We start from the raw sequence: 17,580 nt of genomic DNA, 5'->3' as shown, positions 1-17,580 counted from the left end.
AAAGTCTGGAAAACAGAATGTGCAATTTTATGAAATAGGCAAAAACAGTGCATACTCGTATCTGTATTGTACTTACACACTCCTGGTTTTTGTTGTTGTTTTTTAATTAATGCAGACACCGAAAGAGTGGCAAGCAAGTGGCGTTTAATTCATTTACAAACATTTTAAATTAGATAACATATGAACACAGTGAATGTATATTTTACTGTCATGTCAATTCTTACTGTGTGTCTAAATTTGAAAAATCACATCTAACACGATATAAGCCTGGAAGGATTTTTCTGTCACACAAATTTAAACAGGGACATGATGTACCCTTGGAAGAATATTTAAAGTGCTGGATAATCGTGTTTGGGGTGCAGTATTTTAGTGCTTTGGGGCTTGGCCCCTCCTGCGCCAGAACAGTTTTCTCACAAGGAAGCTGGTCTGGATTCTCCTTGAACCCCTTGAGTAAATAGTCTGCTGCCTTAAATGGAATGAACACAGCAGACACTAGCTTCTGTTACCGAAGCGGTATATCTGTATGTTTCCGTGTTTATTTTTCTGTAAACATTAGTAGGAGATGTAAATGAAGGGCGTGATTATGTAGTACTGGCGACTAGACAGTCAGTGCAAGCAGTCTAACGAGAGAGACTGTATTCCAGAATGCCAAATTAACTGCGGGGCCAAAAATTCGATAGCATTTTTGGACACAATTTGTGTTTACATCATTTGTTTGCAGTTGTGTTCAAATTTGCAGCCATTTTTGCTGAAAAAATCGTGGGGTTTCATTTCTGGACTCTGTATACAGTCTGCCTTCAAATTAAGGGTAAAAAAAAGAGAGAGAAACAAAAAACAGTTCCACTAATGCAAAGTCCAGGGCTGAGTAATAATACCAATAACAGCAAAAAAGGAGAAAAAAGCAATACTTTGGGTACAACATGCTTCTGTTTTTATCTCAATTACTGTCATGTGCATATAGTGCATACATGCATGTATATATATATATATATATATATATATATATATATTAAACCAAAAATGCTTTGCCGTGCTATGGTGTGGTAATTATTTTAGCTTATGAATGATGTATTCTTGTTTTTTATTCAGAAAACTAAGTGGCCAGTTGCTACAGCACACCTCTGCAGAGAATTTAAAGTTGTGCAGTGTCCTATTAGTAAGAAACCTGAAATGTTTCTGATATGGACTTTAAGTTCTCTGGCACCGTATTATATTGCTCAGAAGAATCTATATGCCCATTAAAGATTTTTCATTAAAAATGCCCATTATTACAGACAGTTGCTTGTTTATGTCTGCAGTAAAACCTCAGTTTCAGTTTTGAGCCGAGTACATCAGCACAGAATGAAATAACCCGGGAGATGCAGCCAGAGCTGTGTTGTTCCACACCTGGTACATTTCTCTGTGAAATTAGGAAGCCAGAAGTTGTTGTAACCGATAGCAAACCTATCCTTCTTGCACGCTGTCTCTCATACCTGCTGATTATTTGTGTGATGCTGGTAAATGTGCTGAGTGTGCCTAAGTGTATAAATAGCATTACGGACATCATCAGAGGCTTGTGTTCGCAAGGGGGAAAGGGGAGGGGGAAAGAGCTCACTACCGTAGCATCAGATGATGAGCCACGGAGACGATCCATCCTGACTCATCAAGATTTGAGGGGAAACTCTGATTCTTCACATGCTCTTAGTTTGCATGTCCAAGACACACCGCTGACCCTGCTGACCTCTTTGGCCAAGTTGTGCACAGCCGTGTTCTGTTTATAGTTTATCATATGAGATGACTAAAGGGTACTACTCAGTCACCTTGCTCTCTGCGGTTCACTGACTTATATACGTAGTACACAGTTTAGGATAACATAGACTTGCAAATGTAACTGTGTGCTTTTTTATTAAAAATAGCTGCATAACCATGGCAATTATTAGAGCGTATCTTATTTGACGTGATTCTCTCAGGCATCTTGTATTATTGCTCAGTGTCTCAGTGGTCACTGTCTGCACCACAAAGAGATTTCCTTCCTAACAAAGGAGTCACAACATCCTAGTCATGATAAATGTTATCGTAAATCATAAGCACATTTTTGCATTTGCGCATTCATGTGTCCCCGCTCGTTGCAGTTGAGCCCTCAGCTGGCCTTTGCCTTAGGTTGTTGCCTTTGTCTGGGAGCGATCTCCTCTCTAGAGGTCACATTGGCTGCCCTAGAGGTACTGGTAATGGACAGTATGCCAACTGTGGGCATGCTAAGAGAGCCATATGCTGTCTGCTAAATCGCGCTCAGCTGAGGCAACAGTGTAATACGGCTGTTTGGTGTCTGATAAAAATCACAGCATATTTAACATCCTCAAGAGAGGAAAAACACTGCAGTCAAACCATCACTTTAGCATGCATTGCAATGGCGTGGGTATTTGCATCTTTGCATCCTTTTTCTTCTCATTTCTTCTCATTATGTCGCTTCTTGCTCAGACTCCCTAGGCCTCCATATGCCTCTTACAATTTACAATTCATCTGACTGGTTAGGTTCATAACCCCAATTTGTATATATGGTTCTTTATTTGTTTTTAGATTTGCTTTTGTGATCGCAAACTGGGCCATGGCCTTAAAATATTTATATTAACCTTCTGGCAAGTCAAGCAGAGTAATAGAGAAGTATGTATTCTATGCGCTTGCTATTTTTAAACATATTTTAGACCGAGGTATAGAGATTTAATATTCCAGGGTCTTTCAATGTACTGCTTATCAAATCCACTTTGTGTGACCACAAGCAGAAGTTTTGGGAGTTTGCTGGTCAGGAGCATGTGTGGTAACACAATAACACAATTCCGTAGGTCAGACCATCTAATGGTGGGTCTAATGAAAAAAAACCCCAAAGCGCTACATCTTAGACACTACAGACCTCAGTTAGCATGTTAAATGTTAAAGCTAATAACAGCAGAATTAAAGAGATGACTGAACAAGTCTGGCTTGGGGAGAAAACCTCTTTTCTCTAAAAAAAACAAAACAACAAAAAACCATGGCAGCATGGCTTAGGTTTACAAAGTTGCATTTGAACAAACCACAAAACAGCGTCCTTAGAAAGATGAGACCAAAATGGAGATGCCTCACATTAACTGGGAGGCAGGGTGGTGGAGGGGCGATGATTTGGGTGTGATTTGTAGCCACAGAGGATGTCGTGAGTTGACCGTGAACTCTGTATATAAGCGCCCTTTCTGCAATCTTCCACTGAACTCAAGCAACGCTGTAAAGAAGAGTGGACCAGAATTTCTGCACAGTGATGTGAGAGACTGATAAAGGCATAGAGAAAATGATTACTTAAAGTTATTGCTGCTAAAGGTGGTCCTGGTGCTATTACTGCCATCAGTTTGAGAGTCTGCTGAGTCATGATTATTACTAATGAAAAACACATTAGGAATTCTACAGAGTGCTTCGACTGATAAAGTTTCTATGGCCATCAGTAACGTGACATCATTTTGGGGGGGATAAAACTAGAGTAGTCATCTAAAAGCTTCCATTTTGTCAATATGCGGGGCGTGATTAAAATCCAAGCTTACCTCTATCCAAACGGCTGCCTCACCCTGTGTACTGAACGGCTGAGGTTCTCAAAAAGCGGTGAACAAAAAGCTGTTTGTCCTTGAGGGTGGCTGCAGATGAAAAGCCTGGGTTGCTACGCTGGGTTAACAAAAGCAGGGAGAAGCAAACCTCCACACTCACTGCTGCAGTATCTAATGAATCATCAGTCAAATAGAAATCACCAGTATAACAATTATATAAGACTTTAAATGTATAGAATTTAGAGTCATGATATTATTTTTATGGCAGACAGTGTTGCTGGTAATTGATTAGGCAGTTATAGTACTAGAATTAGCTGGTATTTGGCTAAATTAGTCATTGTAGCAAAAATCTTTTGTGGTTCTGCATTGTGAATGTGAGCATATGAAACGTTACTTCTCACTGTATGATAGAAAATACTTAAGATATGTAGATTTGGGTGAATTAAATCATTAAAAATTTCAGTCTGGTAAATAATAATCAATATGAGTTACTTTTCTTTGTAATGACAGAGAAAATATATTGATTGAAGGGAATTAACAAGCTCTGAGCCCTATATATTTTTAGCCACAGGAGTCGAGCTTTAAAAGCTACACACACCATCTGTTTTGGCACAACTGAAGAACTGGCTAGAGGCGGTATATGAGTCTAATGACATCTGATCTCTGAAAGATGTTTTGAAGCAAAACTGCTTTTGTTTTCGAGCATCCGACCTTTCTCCTCACCACTGGAAGTCACACATCCCTCTACAGTGTTTTTAATTAGAGAAATAGCAGCAATCAGCCATATGCAGAGTAGAAAATCCTCGCACGAAACCCAATCGGCATGTCACTCAAGTGACGCGGATGCGCACGCACTAGATGTGTTTGATGTGTCTGAGTGGGAGTTTGATGAGTCGATGGAGGGGCAGGTAGCGTGCATTTACAATATGTGCTATGACGGCTTAAACCGTCTTGAAAAGCACTGGTGATATTTGCGGCTCGAGTGTGTACAGTATGTATTAGTCAAATCTTTAGTCCTTTAAGAACACAGAGATAGAATAGGCATCTCAGGGAAGAGCAGCAACCATGAAATTGTACTTTTCACATTGCTGTTCAGGTCAGGGAATGCTGGCTCTTTGACATTATGTAATGTCAAAGGAAATAAGCTGTATTAGATTAAACTTGATGATTTTGGATTTAGCTAATGTTTGGAATATCACCCACAGTGCACGTTAAGAGAGCCCGTGTAGGCAGGAGGTGAGCTGCAAACTCGACACAGAAGAAGAAGTGGGGGCATGTCTCTATCTGATGTAATTGATTGCTACTGAACAACTTCTAAAGGTTGCTCTCAATGTCAGGGTCTTTTGTAGAGACTTACCTTGTTTACACTTGGTAGAATGGAGAGTTTGGGTTGGTAAATATTTATTGCTTGGACAAACACGCTTTCTCTGCCATGGCTGGGACTGATAAAAAGGCCTGTTGAGATTTTAATCAAGATGGCTGTTTTGGCAATTAAATTTGACAGAGGAGAATCAGAGCTATTCCTATGTAGTCATTACTCCTGAAAAACTGTTCCTCTTTTTCTTCATCTCCTAAAGCTTCAATTAAAAATGATAGCTCCATGTGCACATTTAGTGAACTGGGGAGAGACAGAAAGAAAGCTGCCTTGAACAATTTTAACCTATTTATATTTCTGCAGTGGCTTCAATGAGATTTGACATTTTCTTTGTGTATTTGGGAAAGTGTTTACACCAAACTTAGATGGTACATGCTGGGTTTATACCCAGTCAGTGCTTTAATGTAGAAGGGAGGAAGTAAAGGATCATTTGTCACGTATGCTGTCAAATCAAGAGGCAGAGAATCAGTTCATAATTTAGCTTGAAACTTTTCCTATTTACATCCAAAAACGTGTTAATAACAGATCGTCTGTCTGCCAGATATTGCCATTGGTTTTTATGGTGGGTGATGTGAGTTAGTTGCTGTAAATTAAAACAACAACAACAACACATTTTTACACACTTGAATACAAGTTGATGGATCAAAAATATCTAGTGGAATATTTTTGGCATGCAGTACTATGAACTCAAGTTGGGACGCTTGTAAAATCGAAAGAAAATCAGAATGAAATAAGTTTTTTTGGCAATTAACCACAGAAAACATATGAAATGTTTAAGCTGAGAAATTGAGCAATTTCTCATTCTGAATTTAATAGCAGCAACACATCTTTGTGTTTAATGGGCTGTGTTTATGATTGTGTAGCATCCCCTCTTCTTCTAATAACAGTATGTAAACATCTGGGAACTGAGGAGAGCAGCGGCTGGACTTTTGGAAGAGGAATGTTGTCTCATTTTTGTCTGATAAAGGATTCGAGCTGCTCAACAGCCCTGGGTCTTCTTTACTGTAACTTTCACTTACTGGTGGTCCAAATGTGTACAGGCAGGCCAGGTCAGCAGTTCAGGGAGTCTTCTGTTATGAAGCCATGCTGTTTCAATAGCTGCAGTATGTTCTTTAGCATTGACTTGCTGAAATATGCAAGACATTGTATATGTTGCCCTATAATCCACATATGTAGATATCACATTTTGGGTTATTTAGACCAAAATACTCCATTATGCTCTACAGGGGCCTGATATCCACTTACGAGAACATTATACTGCCAGTGTGCTATCGAAATTTTAAACTAATATCCTCATATGTGGCTCTCATTTTTCTTAAAAACAAAAATCGGGTAAAGAAAAATCTGGTTATTCTTTGTTTTTACATTCATCAGGTCCCAATCAGCCCAAATATCAAAGAGAAATTAAATGCATGCTGTGGAAGAGTTCGGGTCTTAGGAGGTTATTGGTGTCTTTTCAGATGTGAAGCTGCCAGTTCTATAAGCAGTAATGCATCCTCATACCATCAGAAACCTGGGCTTTTAAGCTAAATGCTGATAACAAGTCAGATTGTCCCTCTTCTCTTTTCTCTGTAATCTGGAGGATGCAGATTACCCATGTTCATAGTTTTCCAGTTGCCTCATTATATTTCAAATGAACAGTGGCCCAAAGACAATGGTGGCATTTCTGTTTCATGTTCACATATAGCTTCTTCTTTGTGTGAAAGAGCTTCAGCTTGCACTTCTGGAAGTGTTCCTGAGCCCATGCAGTGATTTTAATGCAGGAGCTCTTGAGAGCCTGAAGATCACAGGCCTCTGATATTGAGTTTTGGCCTTGTCTCTTTCACACAGAGATTTCTCCAGATAATCTCAATTGTTTGATGATGTTATGTACCATAGAGAGGTGTGGGAGATATTCCCAGCCTTTGCAATTTTATGTTGAGAAACATGATTCTGTAATTTGTAGATGCAGTCTTTTGCAAATTTGGGTATCTTGTGCATCTTCTGAGAAACTCTTCCTCTCTAAGATGCTATTTTAGACCCAGTGGTGTTACTGACCTGTTGCCAATTAACCTAATTCTTTGCTAAATGATTTTCAAGTCTTTTCTGTTTAATACCAATTGCGTTTCCAGCTTCGTGTTGCCATCAAATTCCAAATGAGCTAATATCTTCATGAATTCATAAAATGTCTTTTATTAAAAAATTATTTGGAGAGAGGAAGCTAAAGCCATCTATCTGTAAAAACCTGATCCTGCTTTGACCTTTTAGCATAAAGGTAGTAAAAGGTTTTGGTATTGCTAATAAGAGGTTTAAGGTTGGTTCACAGCTTTGAGACAGTGCAGAAGAATCAGTGCAGATGTTGTTAATTAATGAAATGATTAGTTAGATGATTAATTTAATTCATTAAATAACTGTTTAACTGAAAAGGCGGGTGTAATTAATGAGCTGGGACAGATTGTTTCTGTGCCCGCAATATAATCTTTAATCGCTTGGTCAGTGTGGAGGCTGTATTGGATTAAAATACCTTACGGTATTTCTTTATCATTCTATTAAAGTTATTACCTTTACTGAACCTCTCGATTTTTCTATGGGTGACATCTTAATAATAAAATTTGCAGCGATAATGCAGTGTGTTACTTAGTGCATGGCACAAAAGCAGGTCGCAAAACCTGCAGAAACGACATGTTCAGCATTCAGCAGTCGGCATTCATTGAATCCATTCATCCTATTTAATAGCTGTAATGACAATCCAAGGTTAATTATTACATAGACTTGAGAAAAATATTAATTATCTATGTAAAGCTGGAAATCTTCTTTAGAGTCGGAGGCAAGTAGAGCGATATTTCTTCTCGAAAATTCCACCTGGGTAAGAGGCTCTGTAGGCAGAAAATTATTTGTTCCACCAAGACAGAAATATCAAGTCATTTGTATTAAGTCTGGGATGGAATCAAAGATTGAACTATAAATTGAACCTTTTTACAATTCTGACACTATTACAACTGCTGCTGTATGGCCCCCAATGTTATTTGTGCCTGCACATTAAGGTGTGACCGTTTATTTCTCTCCGCAGGCTGCTTTGAACTGAACCCTGTGAGGAGCATCCAAAACAGCCCAGTATTCTGGTGAGTTCCCAAATTGAAATTAAAACCCTCTTTACATTTGCATAACACTCTACAAAACATCCAGACTGTTAATGTGAGAGGAAAGTGATGGCGGCAGTCGGACAGAAAGGAAAGAGGCTTTGATAACGATATGCTAAAGGAATATTGTCACCCTTTGACTCGATCGATCGCTCAGGGTCAATATGTTTGACTCATCATGGGAGCATATTCCCTTCACAAAGGCGAAGCTTGCAGTTTTACTCTTTCATTTCCTTTTTTCTCCCACACGCTTGCTCGAATTGAGAAACAGAGCAATTCAAAAGCACAGCGTCTCATACTTTTCCTTCGCTTTGTCACATACAGCTTTAACCACATGTTCACATACAGAAAGGAGAGAGCGGCAGAGAGAGAACGAGAGAGAGATCCTCAGCTGAGTGACTCTGTTAACTATCCTCTCACATAGGCAGGGTTGGGCTGGCGCCACGGCTGTTTGCCTCATAGCCTGCGCAATGGGAGTCGGCTCCATTATCAGAGCTGCTGCTTCACCACCCTGCAGCAAACCCAGCATCCTCCGCTCCTGCAGATTTAATTTCTTATCTCAATAGAGAAAACAGCCTCTCTGATGAACGGCAGAAAACACCCTGGGCTGCTGCGAATACGGATTGAGAATACATACAATAGATGGTTTAATAAACTTACGAATGTGTGCAACATTGATTCCTCAGGAATTGGCGGTTTGTCGTATATATTCAAAGGAATTTTCTTTATACAGTAAATAATGTCTAAGGGAAGGAAGGTTGTCTTCACCATTATGTAATGAGTCAATTATTTATGAGCCTCCAATGAAGCATATATCACACCTTAAGCAGGATCCTTGGTAGATGAACACCTATAATGTGCCGCTGTTATTCTAAGTTGCCCTCGTGTTTCTGTTTGCAGATAGATAGAAGCTGCTTTTCAGCTGCTGTACTCTCACATGACATAAACTCGCCATGAACTCATGCCTCATGTGTGCTTCCTCTTGTCAAAAGTCTTACGAGAGCACATTATCACCGCTCAGAAAATAGAGCAGCTGTATGTTTCTAATGACAAGTTTTCCTAAATGCCTTTGTGCAAAAAACCCCCCAAAAAACAAAGGATATGCAAGCTTCTTACTGCGACGTCGCTTTAGATTTTTTTTCTTCTATTGTTTTCACGTTTGCTTTAATTGCGACTAGTGTAAAAATGTCTTTCTTGCTCCAGGAAGAATGGACATGCTGTGACTTTTCAAGCTCTTTATTTACAGCTTCATCAATGTCAGGAAAGCCACTACAGTGGTAGTTGTGTGTCAACATTCCCATAACCTGAAACAAAAGTTATTATTTGAGAACAAAGAAGTAATATGACTGGATACACCCTTGCTAAATTAGTTTTCCTGTGTTTACAGTAATCACCTGGTAGGTCTGTACTTAAGGAGAGTGGTGCTGTCTTATCTGTGGTCTAAAGCTTCTAGAGTAATTTATTACAGTCATCAAATTTTCATGATCTTCTCAGCTTGTGGGAGGTTTTAACCAGTGGTGGAGAGAGTTTTCAGATCCTTTCAGTAAGTTGAAATTTGAAGGGGCAAAAAAAGAAAGAAAACACACATCAGAATTTAAATATATCGCTCGTCTAAGCCCCCCTCCAGATGAGCACGCACACATACGCGCCAAAAACAAGTCACTGCTGACTTTTAGCTTCACTCAAATTGAACCTCACTCTCCTAGGTGAAAGTCATCTGTTCACCCCGTTGCACCCACACATCTTATTTCCCTGAATGTTGTTCTTCATTCCACTTTGTATTACTCACCCAGTTTGGTCTGAAAAGATCTATGTTTGGGCAAAAGCTGCTGTATCAGGCTTTAACCTGTAAAGAAAGAGGAGGTGCAGAGTTTTTTGTTTCTTTGCAGTCCGCTTGAGTCATAAGATGCGAAAAGGTTATTATTATAAAAGATGGTTTCTGGCCCAGCTTTTAGCTGTTTTCACACATAAATGTCACACGTAACTGTCTGAATGATCAGGGACGCACTGACCAGTCTTGCTCTTTCACACGTAGCATGTGTGTTTGACACTACTGGAGATACTCTTTGGTTTAGGCAGGGGCTTGGGGAGGGGGGACACCAGGATAGAGCGTGCAGGTGACATGATAGAAATGTCATCAGAATGCACGCTCACCTTTGTGAAATCTCTGGGCAATTACTCGCTCTGTTCACACTTGGGCTCAATCTGACATCACATGGACCTTATACAGATTGATTCTGACATTTTTTGTTCTCACATAGTGAAGTTCAAGACTTCAGCGCACGTGTGAAAACAGCTTTAGTTTCCAGACTGTGACCCTTTTTAACAAGTTAATGTCCCTTGATCATGTATTTCAAGTTTCAGCTCTGGTTGAACAGAATATTATTAAATCTAAACAGAGTGTCAAGATCTAAGAGATGTTTCAGTGTCTGTAGCCTTAAATCCAGCAGACCCGCCACACACAGGTCTGCCAGTCACACAGTGGATAAGCCAATGGTAGAAGCAGCACATTCACCTGATATGGCAGCTGTTTGAGACATTTTGTTGTTTCACAACATGTGCAGGGTAACTTTGCCAAAAAACGTCTTTGGAAATGGCTTGTAAGTGACTGCTGTTTAACATGTAGCACACACATGCAGCACATTAGTCATGTTTTTCTTTTCACTAATTCCGTTGTCTGGCCACAGGAAGGAAAAACAAGGAAGGCTTTATTAGGAATTTGTCTGTGTTTAAATAAGTTATGTGTAAGCACAGAGAGTCAGAGAGAAACTATTAAAAAACTCTACGATAAAAACACAACTTTTGGTTTCCTGGTTTCCAGCATTTCTATCTGTGCCTCAGCATTACAATTTCAAAATATCTCTTGGCTGTGAGATAAGGATTTTGCCACTGTGGTGCAGACCACATTGCCATAAAAATAAAAGTAATCCACTTGTATTTAGTTTCCCAGATGCTGGGAGTACATGAAGACTCTTGTGTTCACTCTTACAGCCAACAACAGATTTGGTGTTCTTTGCTCCTGATTGAGATATTTTAGCTTGAAAAAGCAACTCTGGTGAGGAAATAGCAGTGGCTGCCTACTCAGGCAGATCTCTTCTAGTGGGGGTTATGCTTATGTGGTTTTGACGTCACAGCCTGCTGCAAACTTCACTGGTTGGTTTAGAGGCAGACTTTCTGGTCTGTTGGGAAAGAATGGGAGGATGGACTTTCATGATATTTAGTGTCTTTCTACATATACAGAACACATCATTATTATTATTATTATTATTATTAGAGCAGGGCGATATGATATAAAAATATAAAAATATTTATCACGATATACATTTGAAAATTTGCAATAACGATATAACTGACGATATAATTGACACTAGACAAAGTACTTTACAACTCCACAACTTTATTAGTGCAAAAAACCCCATCAATGTATTTTCACTTAAACAAGCAGCTGTTTTTTATGTGCATTAAAGTTATATAAAAATGTAACAGTGCAAATGCAAATTCCTTTGTGACAGTTTAACCAAAAGACATTTCCAGTGGAAATTGGCCGACATATCCTCAGCATAACCATGTATAATATCCACAAAACGTAAAAAGAGGTTACACACACAATACGGTAATATTATGTTGAAGCACAGTACGTATCACTCCGCGAGGTGCCTGCCTACGGTAGCCGTAATGATCCAACAATCCATCAAGCGGTGTGGGTTCGTAGCTTAGCAAAGTCGTACTAAAACATTTGACAGATTTTCGAGCGCCATGTACGATATAAAATTGTTTCGAGGTCAGTAAACACAACCGGAATTCATACACATGGCACACGGGATTATAAGGGGCACTGTCGATTGTCAGAAAAATCAAAGGTGATTTTAAGTGTGCCGTATTTTCCAAAAATCACGACGGCCCGCTAGCATGCTCTACCAAAAATAGTGCTTTGTTGTGTATCTGATGGACAAAAGCTAAACCAGTTCCACACCACTGAAGTTGCAGCATTTTTACAAACCAATTCTGGTTCATCTGTTTCATTCAACAATCTACTTTCGCCCTTCTCATTCTCCGTCGCCGCCATGCTTTTTCCACCATGTGTGTATGAAAACAAGGGCACTGCACATGCGCGTTTTACCCATATTCTATCGCGATATTTCATTTTCTTATCGTTGCCCGACATTATACCGGTATTACCGTGAATGATATGATATGGCCCAGCCCAAATTATTATGTATTAAGTGATTTAGAAATCTTATTTATTAATCACTTACTACATTTAAAACTTTCAAACAAAAGGGGAACAAATCTAAAAGCTTCACATATACTGTAATGCAACAGTGCAAAAAAAAAAAGAAATGACCAAAGATTAACAACAACACTGCAAATGCACCATATCATGATATGTCAGTGAACATGGCCACATAACAGTGCAAATATTGAATCTGATCATGTTTCTGATTGCTGGGGTTTATATAATGTGGCACTTTGAGAGGACATTGATTTTTTTCTTCCTTTGAACTGGCAGTTCTGCAGGATACATTCTGCACAAAGGGAGTGTCTCGTTGGAGCGCTGCACAGGAAAGCAGCTATCAGTTTATTTGGCACTTGGATAGAAATAGAAAGTGTTTAAAGGCAAAACACTTGCATTAGCAATTGAATTCACTTAGAAATACATAAAACGAGATGTAGAGCTTCTTATGGACTAAAACGAGCAGAATATCTGCGATTCTCTGTTGAGTTGATTGAGCAAAGAGAAGATTTGTCTGTGAAGGTTCTCAGTCATCAGTCAAAGAGAAGATTTAACTCAGTGGTGTAAATTAAAAACAACGTGGACGACACGGTCTCGGATTATGATTTATTTTCTCAGGGAGGCGACTTTGGTCTCCTTTGGTAGCGAGCTGAGTGCAGGAAATGAGTTTGACACCTTTGACATGTTATTACATGTGCAATCCAGGTTACAGTACTTTGGTTCATTTTACCTCTAAAAGCTGTTATACAGAAAGACTGAAAAGAACAGAGCTCAGCACAGAGTAAGGCCAGTTCATTACTGTAGATAGTGGGCTTCATGTATTTGGTCTGATAGATAGATAGATGGATGTGGCAATACATGGATTGGGCTTGTTTTTCCATCACATCCCACAGATGCTCGATTGAATTGAGAACCGAATCATTTTTGAAATTGAGATTCCTGAACCATTTTTCCTTTGTGGCAGGGCACATTATCCTGCTGAAAGAGGCCAGAGCCATCAGCTAATATTGTTTTCATGAAAGGGTGTTGTTGTTGTTCTGCAACAGTGCTTAGGTAGGTGGTACATGTTAACATAACATCCACATGGATGGCAGTACCCAAGGTTTCCATAACCAATTATTGCTCAAACATCACACTGCCTCCATCAGCTTGCCATCTTCACATAGTACATCTGGGTGCCATGTGCTTCCAATGGGAGAGTTGCACTCGTCCCCAGGCATCCAAGTAATTCATTACTCCAGGCCAACCTCTTCCATTGGTTGATGGTCCAGTTCTGATGCTCCCTTGCTCTTTATTGCCGGTTTAGTGGTGGACAGGGTCAAGATGGCTGCTGTGACTATGTAGCCCCATAAACTAAAAACCGCAATGCACTGTCTATTCTAACACCTTTCTATCAGAGCCAGCATTAACTTTTTCAGCAATGGAAACAATTAAAGCCTGTTGGCTCGCGTTGGTTCACCACTGTTGCTTCTTTGGACCGCTTTTGATAGATACTGACCACTGCAGACCAGGAACACCCCACAAGAGCTGCAGCTTTGGAGATTCTTGTTCCCTAATCGGATGTGCTATGAAGAAGGGATAATCAGTGTTATTCATTTCACCTGTCAGTGATCATAATGTTGTGTCTGATTGGTCTATATGCCATTTTTATTTAGAAATTTAAAAAAGAAAATTACAAACATCAGCAGCACTCTTCTTCTTTTCACAAACTATGGAGGATAATGATAGTGTTGAAAGCCATTATTTCTGAAAAATTGAAAACCGGATGTAATGGGTTTTTTTGTGTTTACTTAAAGAAAAAAGAAAAGAAAAAAAACTTGTGTTTCAAGAGTGAAGTGAAGATTGCGAATCAAATCCGTCCGATTTGCCAATTCAACAGTCAAAACAAATCAAGTTTATCTGTGCACGCTGCTATCACTGATACTGAGCTGCTTGCTGACAGTTTAAGGGCACTATTGGTGAAGAACACATTAGTTGTAAATGTAAGTTTGCAGAAAATGAAATAAGCGTGTAAATAAATAATCATTGTGCACTTTAATTAGTGCTGATACTTTGGGATTCTGGTAAAATCCTTATTTAACAGTTCTCCTTCCCTTAAGTTGACAAAAGCTTCATAAGCATTACCTCAGGTTATAAAAATTCGCAGAGTTTTCTATTAAGAATAAAAATCATTTCCAAAGTGCTTTATTTAATTAATCTGCCCTAAGCAAGGTATTTATAGATGATGGACTAAAATCAACAATGTAGACGTTTTGGTATGTAGTGTGCAAAAGTCTTCATCCAGTCCTCATTTCTGTCTATTTTCCTTGGAAAATGGGAAATAGGTGTAATGATTTATTCAAATTTCAAAAACAGAGAACAACTCTAATGTATGATCACCTTTACTCCTCAATACAGCCTGATCTTCCTTAGGCAAGTTTTCTTGTAATTTCTCTAAGAAGTCTTCAGGAATAGTTCTCCGGACTTCTTGAAGGACGTTCAAAGCTTTTCTTTGGATGTTGGCTGCCTTTTTGTTCCATTCTTCATCAAGATGGTCACACACTGCTTCAATAATATTGGGGTCTGGGCTCTGGGGAGGCCAATCCATGGCTGATAGCAATCCGTTAAGTATTTGTCTTTCCAGGTATGATTTTACTGCACTGGCAGTGTGTTTGATTTATGGTCATATTAAAAAGTAAAGCTGGTGCTCAAAAATTTTCCAGATGGTATTACATGGTGGCTCTGACTGCACTTCTCTATGCTCCTAATTCCATCAGTTTTGACAAATCCCCAAACCATGACCGAGTCTTCAGTGTATTACAGATGGTTGTACACTGTTGCGCTTCTCTACTGACATCCTTCATATAGGCTGGTGGCAATTTGAGCCAAAAATTTACAGAATTGATTCATCACTCAATAAATCCTGTTACCACTGATTTTCAGTCTAGTTCTTGGCAAACCTCAGCGTTTTGTCACTGTTTCTCTTTCTTAAAAATGGCTTCTTCACAGCCACCCCTCCACTAAAACCCTGTCAAGAATACAGTGAATACTAGATGAATGAAGGACCTTGATCAGGCATTTTTTTGGATTTGTTTTGTATTTTGTAAGAACATGACTTTCAGATACTATTCATCTGCTGTGGTCCATTTTTCAGACCTGTCACTTCCTCCTTTTTCCTTCATTTCACCAGTTTCCTCAGTTTTTTTTTTCTAAGGACACACTGCAGACCATGCCAAGATATCCCAAGTTTTCGGGTAAAAGTTTTTTTGGGAAACACCTTGATGGCTTTAAAAAAAAAAATTCAATCAGACTGCGGTTTTATTTTTCACAAAGTCTTCTAAAGAGAACATGTTTAGTGACAGGCTGCTAGTAACAACCTAGTAAATTATCTAAAGATACAATTTAAAACTAGTTCTCTCCTAAGTTTTATTGTGTGGAGACACAACAATGGTTCATCCCTTGAGTTAGGTGCTTTTTTCAAGGTTGAATGATTTATAGGCCAGTGTAAAGTGGCTTAACAAACAAAAGCCATTCCTTTGACAATAATCAGGTAGAAGAACTGGATTAAACCGAGTAAAAACCTAGCAACTTTCCAAAGAAAAACTTTTGTGTTTTTCTCATGTTAGCATACAGCAGAAAAAAAAGCTAAACCAGCTGCCATGAGTCTAGTGCTTTGCAAAATGAGAACACATTCAATACGCCAAATATCAATGCACCAAAATATAGATTTCTGCCTCATTTCTGCCTGGGCTCCCTCCTTGCAAATAGCTGTTTCGATGGCTTCTGCTGCTTTTCTCAAGATGCTATAATTAAACAGAAGGAGGCCGCGACCCTTCTTTATTCTGTGTCAGTTTGAGAAATGGCTGTTGTAAAATACACTGTGTCAAAGCAGCACAAGCTGAACAACAGCGAGATTTCACACGCAGTGGGATCCATTTTAAGGAGTATGTATTTAAAGATTTGTAAACTAATCTTTATTTCTGCCACCACATAGATATTTGAAAATCCACCAAAAACCCAGATTCTGGCAGTTTTTCTAAACAGCATTACAACACATGTTTTTCTTATCACAGAAAGGTGTATATATATATATATATATATATATATATATATATATATTGCCATCTGTGAATCAAGACCCTTGAAGGAGCAAGTATCTTATTGAACAGCTTAGATCCGTGATAGTCGTGATAGTTTCAATTATAGATAAACACATTAGAAAATGGGGTTAATAATAGTCAACGTTAAGGTCTATTTAACAGAGTTAAAGAACCTCAGGGTTCTCAAGAGTAGCACTCCATCACCAGATAATCTTTTTGAATCACAGAAGAAAGACTTTTTTTTTTTTTTACCTCATCTCACCCCGTAGGTTTACACCCACAGCACAGTCCCTGATCTGACAACATCCTCAGGATAACTCTCATATATCATCATTAGAAAGCACAGACCCAGGCACTTTGTCAGAGTTTGCCGTCCGGTGAAAAGGTACAAAGAGGGCAGAAAATAGATCTCTTTGATGAACAACAGATTATGATGGAGAGGTGAGCAAACATTCCTCTCATTCCCTGCCCACATATGCGGTGTAGCAAGACTTGCTATCATACACAGAAGCAAATTGATGTCTGATCCCAACGACAAGCCACAAATGGGATGTAATCCTCCTGGATCTTTGATTAAAACTACAGAGAAATCTTTCTTTTCATTTCAAATATGACATAAAAAGACTACATAAAGTTTATAGCTGGGCTAATTTGGTGTCACTTTTTTATGTTTTCAATATATTCAGTATTTATTGCATGACTATATCAAGTATTTATAGGCTAGCTGTATATATTTATTTTCCAAACACAAGCTTTCTCTCACTGTCTTGCGTGCCTGTATTATCAGAGGATCAGCAGCTGCTCACAGCCCGAGTCTGATTGTTTTAATGTGACAAGTGAATATCTGACTTAAAAATTCCAACAGAGTTCTGTGACTTGAGAGCTCGCCCCAGCTGATTCTCTTCCAACTGAAGTGTGCGTTTCCTCAACTTTAGTTAGCCAACCTCTCAGGGAGGTGCCTCTAAATATAGAAACCTTTCTGACAACATGTTAACTCTCATGTGTGAGAACAGGCACTGGCTTACAGATGCCTGAGCACACTGCGAAAAGAGACTGAGAATGGAATATCGGGGCCTATTGATAGTTTAGACTTGATAGTTTCAACAGTTTTCAGTGAAACATACAGTGTAGCGCGCTTTGTAGTGCAAAGGGAGCTGTACGACAGTAATTATCTTTTTACTCTATTGTGCAAAAATTTTGAGGCACTTGAGCTGTTTAGTCTCTTATTCAT

General features: G+C 39.0%; 1 protein-coding gene across 1 annotated transcript in view; it reads left to right on the top strand.

The window, feature by feature from the left end:
- The window catches only part of lrfn1 (leucine rich repeat and fibronectin type III domain containing 1), a 144,717-nt gene that overhangs the window by 68,915 nt on the left and 58,222 nt on the right, over positions 1 to 17,580 (top strand). Inside the window, exon 2 of the mRNA XM_006801567.2 lies at positions 7,967 to 8,018. The gene's annotated coding sequence lies outside the window, so the exon portion shown is untranslated. The remainder of the gene's footprint in view (positions 1 to 7,966; positions 8,019 to 17,580) is intronic.

The sequence above is a fragment of the Neolamprologus brichardi genome, chromosome 14 (genome assembly GCF_056152115.1).
Source record: "Neolamprologus brichardi isolate AB-2024 chromosome 14, ASM5615211v1, whole genome shotgun sequence".
Lineage (NCBI taxonomy): Eukaryota > Metazoa > Chordata > Actinopteri > Cichliformes > Cichlidae > Neolamprologus > Neolamprologus brichardi.
The sequence above is the reverse complement of the archived record's forward strand: the minus strand, read 5'-3'. Positions and strand labels throughout refer to the sequence as shown.